Below are 10,697 nucleotides of genomic sequence, written 5' to 3' on the forward strand. Positions count from 1 at the left end.
GGTACCAAAAACGTCCCCGAGGGAAAAATGGTAAAATTCCTCAATATTCCAAGTTAAGCTTCCTAACCCAAATATATCTCCAATTATTTATTTCCATGACCTGATAACCCAAATAATCATCTAATATATGAAATACCCCTTGACTTGCCCTAAGTCAAATATTAGATCCCATTGTGACTTTCCTGCTAACTAGCTCCCTAGGATCGCCTCAAGTCGCATGCTGCATATTTACCCACATAATAATGTGGTCCTCACAATTATAGCATATAATCACATTTACATTCACATAACCATACAAGCATGCGTTAAACTAATAAATTCACACACAAACCAATTATGCCCCCCGGCACACTAATCAAGGCCCTTAAGCCATATTAGTGATTTTGGGTTGTTACAACTATCCCCTCCTACTGAGAATTTCGTCCTCGAAATTTACCTGAATAGCTCGCGATATTGATCCTGCAGCACCGTCTTTAGCTCCCTGGTCGCTTCCTCGACCTTGCTATTTCTCCACAATACTTTAACTAATGGAATCGTCTTAATCTGTAGAACTTTATCCTTCCGATCCAAAATATGAACCGGTCGCTCCTTATAGGACAAATCTGTCTGTAATTCCAAGTCCTCATACTTCAGCACATGCGTCGAATCTGAGACATACTTCCACAACATAGAAACATGGAATACGTCATGAACTCCTGACAATGGCTGTGGCAAGGCCAACCTGTAAGCCACCTGTCCAATCCTTTCTAGAATCTCAAAAGGTCCAACAAACCGAGGGCTTAGCTTGCCCTTTACTCCAAATCTCCTCACCCCTCGCAGTGGTGAAACTTGCAGAAACACGTCGTCCCCAACCTGGAACTCCATGTCTCTACGCTTGGGATCAACGTAGCTTTTCTGTCTACTCTGCGAAGCAAGCGTTCTGGCTCGGATCTTCTCAATAGCTTCATTTGCCTTCTGAACCATGTCTGGCCCCAAATATTTTCTCTCACCCATCTCATCCCAATCAATGGGTGACCTACACTTCCTTCCATATAACATCTCATAAGAAGCCACTCCAATCATGGACTAATAATTGTTGTTATACAAAAATTCAAGCAACGAAAGATACTTACTCCAAGATCCTTTGAAGTCAATCATGCACGCCCTAAGCATATCCTCCAACATCTGAATTATCCTCTCAGACTGTCCATCAGTCTGAGGATGAAAGGCTATGCTAAAATTCAACTTAGTTCCCATGGCTCTCTGCAGAGCTCCCCAGAACTTGGAGGTAAAGATAGGGTCTCAATCAGATACAATAGACTTAGGAACCCCATGGAGACGAACTGTCTCCCTCACATAAAACTCTGCATACTGTTCCACTGTGTAAGTCGACTTCACTGGCAGAAAATGAGCTGACTAGGTGTATCTGTCCACTATCACCCACACTGAGTCATAAGTCCCATTGTCCTGGGTAGACCTCCCACAAAATCCATGGTAATGTCCTCCCACTTCCACTCAGGAATGCCCAAAGGCTGAAGCAATCCCGCTGGTCGCTGATGCTCAGTCTTCACTTGTTGACATGTCAAACATCTAGCCACATACTCCACCACATCCTTCTTCATTCCGGGCCACCAATATAATGTCCGTAGATCCTGATAGATCTTCGTGGTACCCAGATGAAGCGAGTACGGCGTAGTGTGAGACTCATCTAGTATCTCTCGTCTAATCTCTTCATCTGTCGGAACACAAATCAGTCCCTGATATCGAAGCATACCAGTCTCAGAAACAGAATAATCCTTTGTTACCCCCGCTAAGACATTTTGTCGAACTTCCTGTAACTGCACATCCACTAGTTGACCCTCTTTGATCCGTTCCAGCAGGGTCGACTAGAAGGTAATATTGGCCAACCGGCCCACCACCAGCTCTATCCTTGCCCTGGTCATTTCATCTGCTAACTCCCTGGAGATCTGAATAGAACTAAATAACTGCCTCGAGCCCCTCCGACTCAATTCATCTGCCACCACATTTGCTTCCCCTGGGTGGTAAAGAATGTCACAATCATAATCCTTAACCAACTCCAACCAACGCCTCTGCCTCATGTTCAGATCCCTCTGGGTGAAGAAATACTTTAAACTCAGTGTATATCTCGCACTTCTCCCCATACAGGTAATGTCGCTACACCTTCAATGCGAATACCACTGCTGCCAGTTCCAGATCATGGACAGGATACCGCTGTTCATACTCCTTCAGCTGTCGTGATGCATAAGCTATAACTTTCTCATTCTGCATCAACACACAACCTAAACCCATCCTCAATGCGTCTTAGTATACCACAAACTTTCCTTCTTCCGAAGGAAGACTCAGTACAGGTGCAGTAATAAGTCGTTGCTTCAATTCTTGGAAACTATGCTTGCACTTCTCTGACCAAACAAACTTCTGATTCTTCGGTGTCAACTATGTCATTGGTGAGGCAATATTCGAGAATCCTTCCACAAACCGCCTGTAGTAACCCACTAACCCAAGGAAACTCCGAACCTCCGAGGCATTCCTTCGCCTCGGCCAATCTCGTACTGCCTCCACCTTGGACGGATCCACCTTAATCCCCTCTGCGCCAACTATATGCCCAAGAAAAGTCACCTCTGGCAACCAAAACTCACACTTCTTAAACTTGGCATATAACCGATGCTCCCTTAACCTCTGTAAGACTTGTCGAAGATGTCACTCGTGCTCTGTCTCTGAACTGGAGTACACCAAGATGTCGTTGATGAAGACAATGACGAACTGATCCAAGAAATCCTTAAATACCTTGTTCATTAGATCCATAAAAGCTGCCGGGGTGTTGGTAAAACCAAAGACATGACCAAGAACTCATAGTGCCCGTACCGCGTTCGGAAGGCCGTCTTTGGTATGTCCTTGTCCTTGATCCTCAGCTGGTGAGAACTAGAACGAAGATCAATCTTTGAGAACACCGTCTTTCCCTGCAGCTGATCGAACAAGTCATCGATCCTTGGTAGAGGGTACTTATTCTTGATAGTCAACTTGTTCAATTCCTTGTAGTCTATACAGATCCTCAGAGTCCCGTCCTTCTTCTTAACAAACAAAACTGGAGAGTAGCTAGGCCTGATGAATCCCAAATCCAGAAGTTCATGCAGTTGTATCTTCAATTCCTTCAACTCTACTGGTGCCATCCTATATTGTGCTCTTGATAATGGTTCTATCCTCGGTGCTAACTCAATAACAAACTGAACCTCCTTGCGCGGCGGCAATCTTGGTAACTCCTCAGAAAACACATCTAAAAATTCACAAACCACCCTAGTCTCTCCCGGCCCCACTGGCAAAACCCTGGTAATATCCACCACACCAGTCAGAAACCCTATACATCCACCCTATAACAAGTCTCTGGCTCTCAATGTTGATATCATGGGTATGCGGGGTCCACATACAGCACCCACGAAGACAAAAGGATCCTCGCCCTCAGGCTAAAAATTCACCATCTTCTTCCTACAGTCAATAGTAGCACCATACCTGACCAGCCAATCCATCCCTAAGATCATGTCAAAATCCTCCATGTCTAACTCAATCAAGTCAACTGAAAGCTCCCTACTATCAACCATCACTGGCAGTACTCTAATCCACCTCCTAGAAACTACCAGTTCCCAGTAGGCAACAAAGTCCCAAACCCCGCCGTCCGGTACTCACTGAGTCTACACAATCTATCAATCACTTTACTAGAAACAAATGAATGTGTAGCACCAGAATCAATCAATACAGTAAAAGGAGAGCCAACGCTAGAAAGCTGACCTGTCACCACTGAGGGACTAGCCTCGGCCTCTGCCTGTGTCAAAGTGAACACTCGAGCTGAAGTCAAGTTGTCCACCTTTCCTGCTTCCCCTTTCTTCACTGTTGGGCAGTCCTTCTTGAGGTGCCCCATTGTTCCACACACATAGCAGACCTTGGCCCGACACTCGCCCTGATGGCATCTTCTGCACCTCGGGCACTCCGGATAACTCCTCCATGCCTCACCGCCACCCTGACGGCCACCCTGACTACCCCGACCCCTCCTGTCAGGACCTGCAGCGGTCGAAGTATTAGGAGTCTTCCTCTTCACATCACTGGGGCCTCCACCCCTACCTAACCTAGAATAAGGAGGCACCACTCTATGACCTTCACGCCTCGCTGCACTTTCCCTCCAAATCTTGTTCTCCGCTTCCTCAGCGGTAAGAGCCTTCTCAACAGTCTCAGCATAAGTTGTTCCCCCAAGTACTGTTGTAATCCTCACATCCCGGCTAATCATAGCATCAAGCCCTCGAATAAACCTGTCTTGTCTGGTTGCATTTGTAGGCACAAGATCTGGTGCAAATTTCGCAAGTCTATCAAATTTTAGGGCATACTCATTAACTGTCATATTGCCCTGCACCAACCCCACAAACTCATTAACCTTTGCTGCCCTGATGGCAACATTGTAGTATTTCTGGCTGAAAAGATCCTTGAATCCATCCCAACTCAAAGTAGTGACGTCCTTGGTCTATGATGCCACTTCCCACCAAATGCGGGCATCCTCTCTCAACATATATGTTGCACAGGCCACTCTGTCATAACCTTCTATCTTCATGAAATCTAGGATAGTAGTAGTCATAGCCATCCACTGCTCGGCCTTCAGTGGGTCAAATCTTCTCTCAAAAGTTGGGGGATGCTGCTTCCGGAACCGCTCATACAATGGCTCCCACCTGCTCCCAACTTTTACTAGCTGAATTACAGGTGCCACTACAGGTGGCACAATAGGTGCAACACTCCCTGCTGGAGACTGCTGTCGTAGAAGATGAATCTGTTCATCTTGGCTCTGTAATCGCGCTTGCATCTCTGCCATGATATGCTGCCAGTTCTCAGGAGCTGGCGGAGGAATCTGGCCTTGGTCATCACCTCCGGTCCCAGACCTAGTGCTGGCTAGTCGCGTAGATTTTTTTGGACGCATGGCTATCCAAGTCAATCTGCAATCAACGACTCGACAATCAGACCATGATGACAGGGTAAAAACTTCTCCAAAATCCACCAATGGAACATAATCAATCACAAATAATCAGAATATAGGCATTTATCCACATGCACCTGCATTGCTAATAAGCATGCCCCAACATCACCACACAACAGTTAAAATATAGACATCCATCCATACACAATATGCGGTTAATCATTCAAGTATTCATTCACATGCACAGCAATGCTAATAAACATGCCTCAATATTATCACACATCAGTCAAGGGCTAGGCCCTATCAGTATCTCATGCTTCCTATTAATTCAACAGATAACAACATTCATAATTCATTCTAGGCGTACAAGCATATAAGCACATATACACATTACCAAACCTTGAATCGAGCTTGTCTCTAGCAGCGAATGTACATATCCAACCGGTCTTCAGGAACCCTTAAACCTAGGACGCTCTGATACAAAGTAATAACGCCCTTGATAGCCAAGACCACTACACTGTATATTTATAAAGGTGCATGACTTGCTAATCAAGTCATTTAGTTAAAAACATGTCACTCACACCATTAACGAGCTAGGGTTAAAAGATTTTGGTCTCAAAAGATACGTTTCATATAATTAAACATTTTACACAAGGGATCCCAAAAGAACAGCATCTAAAAGTCAGTTTACAAAATGTCAAGTGTACGAACAACCACTAACCACTCTAAGGGAAAAACAGGCATTTATGGTCCTTCTGTTCCTGTCTCCTCCTCAACAGTGGCGGTCGAGCAGCTGATCATGTACATTCTGCCTTTAGTGCTCTCTGATTCAGGGCTGATCAAGCTTGCCCTTACCTATACCTGCACCATGTAGCACCCATGAGCCAAGGCCCAGCAAGAAAATATAACGTTATAGTACAAACAATGATAACAATTGGATAATCTTTAAAGCATGTTCATATACTTAGCATACCACCCTAATTACATAGTCCATAAACATAAGCAAAGAATCAACAAACCAACATTCAGCTATTCAGCATGACAAATCCACCAATCAATAATAACAATCAAATCACATGATAATTAGGGTCGAAACCCTTAGTTCGCACCCTCTGTATACCCTAGTGACTTCGGTCCACTTGGACCGAGCTCAGTGTATAATAAGTTGTCCTCAGCTACCAGTGGCTGAGCCGCGCCCTGTGCGCCAATGTAAACTCAGGCACTCTTAGGTCATTTTTTTATTATTCACATGGCATAATACCATCCTTCAATGAGCATACAAAATAGGGAGCCCTTAGTCCTGTTATCAATTCACAACTGGGTGCAGTTTTCTTACCTTTAATTTCCAAACGCTCTGAGTATGAGAAATGCCCTTTGAGCACGATTCATTTCCTGAGCCCTAGCTTTTACCTAGTCACAGCCAAGATATGGGATTCCATAAATATTTGTATTAATATTTTTGGATGAGGTTCTAGCTTCTGGGACATCAAATTCCACCAAACACGGTGGTGGAATTGATCCCGAGCACCCTAGATTAGGTTTCCGCACTTAAAACTTCCAAAAAGCCAAAAAAAATAGCATCAAGGACCACGGTCCTTGAGACCCATGCCGCGATCCACCCCCTAAAATAGAGGCTAGGCCTCCTTGAACACAGACACACGTCACGACCCAGCCCCTGTGACGCCGCGGTGCTCCCTCACTTCAGAGCCTTCCTGGCTCTTCCTTGCTCTGTAGGGCCGCGACACTCTAGAACAGAGCTGCGGCCCAGCCCCTCGAACCCATAAAATCCACCAATTTTGACATTCAAACCCTACTCAAAACCACCCAAATCCATCCTAATTCCATAACTCAATTATCACAAAACTTCTAACATGATTCCAACAACACAATCCAGCAAAATCCTAGCCTAGAAACTCATCAAAATCCCACTTCAATCTCTGAAACCCAAAAGCTCAAGAACACTAAAACCAGCCAAGAAAATACCAGAATTCAAACATTAAATCATAAATTTGAGCTTACCTTCACTGCAGAACCAATTCTCTAAGGAATTTCTAAGCTAACTCCCAAGTTCCTAGCTTCAATTCAGTCTTCAATTTAAAAACCCAAAAATCTCTTAGAACTCAACCAAAATCACAGAATTCTAATGACCAAAAATGTAATTCAATTCTTACCTCAGTCATGGTTGAATCCCTTAGCTAAAACTGAGTTAATCCTTCAAAACATCAGCCCAAATCACAGAGTTTCCAGCTTAATTCTCTTAGTTTTCAAAAGTTACCTTGAGAGAGAGATAAGAGAAGGAAGAAGAGAAAAGGAGAGAGTCGGTTTAGGTTTCTTCTACTGCTTTTTGAGCTTTACCTAGTCTCACTTTAGTTAATTAAGTCAATCCTGAGGTTCGGGGTACCAAAAACGTCCCCGAGGGCAAAATGGTAAAATTCCCCAATATTCCCACTTAATCTTCCTAATCTCAAATATATCTCCAATTATTTATTTCCATGACCCAATAACCCAGATAATCATCTAATATCCAAAATACCCCTTGACTTGCCCTAAGTCAAATATTAGGTCCATTGTCACTTTCCTACTAACTACCTTTCTAGGATCGCCTCAAGTCGCATGCTGCATATTTACCCACATAATAATGTGGTCCTCACAATTATAACATATAATCACATTTACATTCATATAACCATACAAGCATGCTTATCATAGAATCATGCGTTAAACTAATAAATTCACACACAAACCAATTATGCCCCCCCGGCACACTAATCAAGGCCCTTAAGCCATATTAGTGATTTTGGGTCGTTACAGATGATGTCCGGTGCAGGATCTTTTTACTACCTTGGTTGACGCTGCTCAACAATGGTTTTCTAAGTTAGAACATGGGACCATTAATTCCTGGGATACGTTTGTGAGACTATTTTACTCAAAGTTTTTTGTTCCCTACAAGAAAAAACAGTATTCATAACACTTAAAAACTGCTAACTGGGAGTATTGATAACGCTTCTGAAAACGCTAACATAGCCCCTGTTATTAAAAGTCCCGTCTTTTCTATAACAGTATTCGGATGTTATGTTCGATGTTATCTTAAACTATTCAATAACACATTTTTAGCTACTATAATATTCAAATAATAACATTTAGTTAGAGTATTTGGTTATAAATTTGACGTTTAATCTTATACTTTTTGCATAACACTTTTCCACTATTACATTTGATTATTTTAATAGCGTTTTTAGTTTGTTATATTATATAAATCATAAGGATTTGTTATGCTTATAATATGTTTCTAAATCATAACATATTAAAAGTCTAGTAATAAAATTTTGTTACTTTAGTGTGGATAATATATTTTAAATTTTATTTTGATAAGTATACTTATAAGGTTTTTTTTAATTAAAAGATTTTCATTATTGTATTTTGATAAAAAAAAAAATCAAAATTAATCATAAAATATAATTCTCAATAGATTGATAAACCATAAGTATTACATTAAACAATAACTAGTTCAAACCATGAATGTGTCTACTTCATGAGATCTTAGTTCTAACTTAAGTTTGAAAGCATAACATAATAAAGTTTTATAATCTTGAACATTTTTTTACTTCAAAAATGAAAAACAGAAACATTACAAGATACACAAAAGTAAATCATGCATGAAACTTGCTCCATCCTTCAATTCATCATCCTTTGTGCACTTGTCTTTGTTGTGATTCCATATGCTTAGCTACAACAAAATTTACATAATTAATGCTTCAACTTAAAGTTAATAGTAAACTAAAATAGTACATAAAAAAAGTTGATTCATTATGCTCTTGTTTCCATTGTGACATCAGCTTGCTCAACTACATAAGAAATTAAATGATTAATACTCAAACTCATACCTAATAGTGAACTGTAAAATAGAACAAATAGAACTACTAAAAAAAATGAATCAACAATTGTCATGGATGGTTTCCCTTGATTGCATGATAATTATCATGAGTGCCTAATTTCATAGAGAATATGAAAAGATTCCAAGACTTAAAGTTGCCAATATGCAGTGGTTTGGCAATCAATGTCATTTCAATAGAGATGTCTACTTGATAAAAATGATAGAATGATTACAAATTATGAGCTTAGATACCAAAGTAGAAATATCTATTTCCAATAAGATACTAGTGATGAAAACCTATATTTCTCGATAGTAGTGCTTTGGAAAAATATCATAAGATAAATTTGATAAAAAAAACAGAACATCACAGGCCAGCTTACCTTTGAGGTGGGAGGCAACACTGTTGTTTGACATATAGGGGTAAACTAAGAGCCTCTCAGAGGCCGTCATACAAAACTCGTAAAGCTAAAGAAGGTTCATGTGAACTGCTAGGCTGATCATCTCAACTTCAGTTTGGAATTGAATCTCACCACCAATGGCATTACCATTGTTAAGCCTTTTAGCTGCTACTACTGTACCATCTCTGAGACAGCCTCTTTAGACATTTCCAAAACCACCTTTTCCAACCAAGTACTTGCTGCTGAAGTTGTTTGTTGCCATCTGAAGCTCTCTAAATTGAAATCTCCTCAGGTTTCCAAGGAAAACCTTCTCATGATGTTGCTCTAAATTTTTTTAAAGCCTACAACTGTTAATCTCTTCTTCTTCTGCTTCTTTTTTAATGATATTGCTTAAAAAATGAGTTAGGTTTACTAACCGTTGACGTCAAAGAAAATTTTCTGGTTGTGACTGTACCTCCACCAAAGATGGAAACCAAACCCAAGAATTAGTAGACAAATGCAGCCCAGGCTTGAAGCAAAGGCTAAAGCAATTTTATGGTTTTTGGGTCTCCTAGCAGTTTGAGCATCTTCAAAAGTGGCATAAAGAAGCAAATTAGAGCAGTTGTAACATGTTATTTAATGATAATCTCTCAAATAATCTATCTTAATAACAAAAACAACAATTACAATATAGAAAATGCCAAGAAGTAGTGATATTTCCACAAACAAACAGATAAATTCAGAGGTGAAAGGGACAAAATTAGAGAGAAAAAACACTGGGTTACAACATACAATATACATGAGTTTTCAGCATCATTCTCCAAACTTTTAGAACCCCAAATTTACAAGTTTTTAATTCAAAATCACACAAAATTGTGGCTATATTTTGAATGTGTCATATTATACAAAATTAGAACCAAAATTTTAATCTATTCCACAATACAAAATCACAATCATTAGCAGTGATAATAAATTTAGAGGTGAAAGGGAGAAAATTAGAGAGAAAAAACACTGGGTTACAACATACAATATACATGAGTTTTCAACATCATTCTCCAAACTTTTAGAACCCCAAGTTTACAAGTTTTTAATTCAAAATCACACAAAATTGTGGCTATATTATGAATATGTGTCATATTATACCAAAGTAGAACTAAAATTTTAATCTATTCCACAATATAAAATCATAATCATTAGCAGTGAAAATAAAACTAAGCAACTTCTATTAAGGAAACATGGGTATTGGATTATAAAATATTCTATTGTTACAAAAAAAAATTCATTAAAATCATGTAAATAAACACAATATAATGGAAATTATGGATCTAGCTAGTCCTCCACAAAATAGCTGCAGTAATGGAAATTAATCTATGATATCAATATTTATTAAAGAAGAAAAAAACAGCAAGTGGTCTAAAAAAAATTAAAAAAAAAACACAGAAGTGGCATACCTAAATAAGAATAGCATGCCAAGCTTGCAAGTGGCATACCTATTGGT

The sequence above is a fragment of the Humulus lupulus genome, chromosome 3, assembly GCF_963169125.1.
Source record: "Humulus lupulus chromosome 3, drHumLupu1.1, whole genome shotgun sequence".
NCBI lineage: Eukaryota > Viridiplantae > Streptophyta > Magnoliopsida > Rosales > Cannabaceae > Humulus > Humulus lupulus.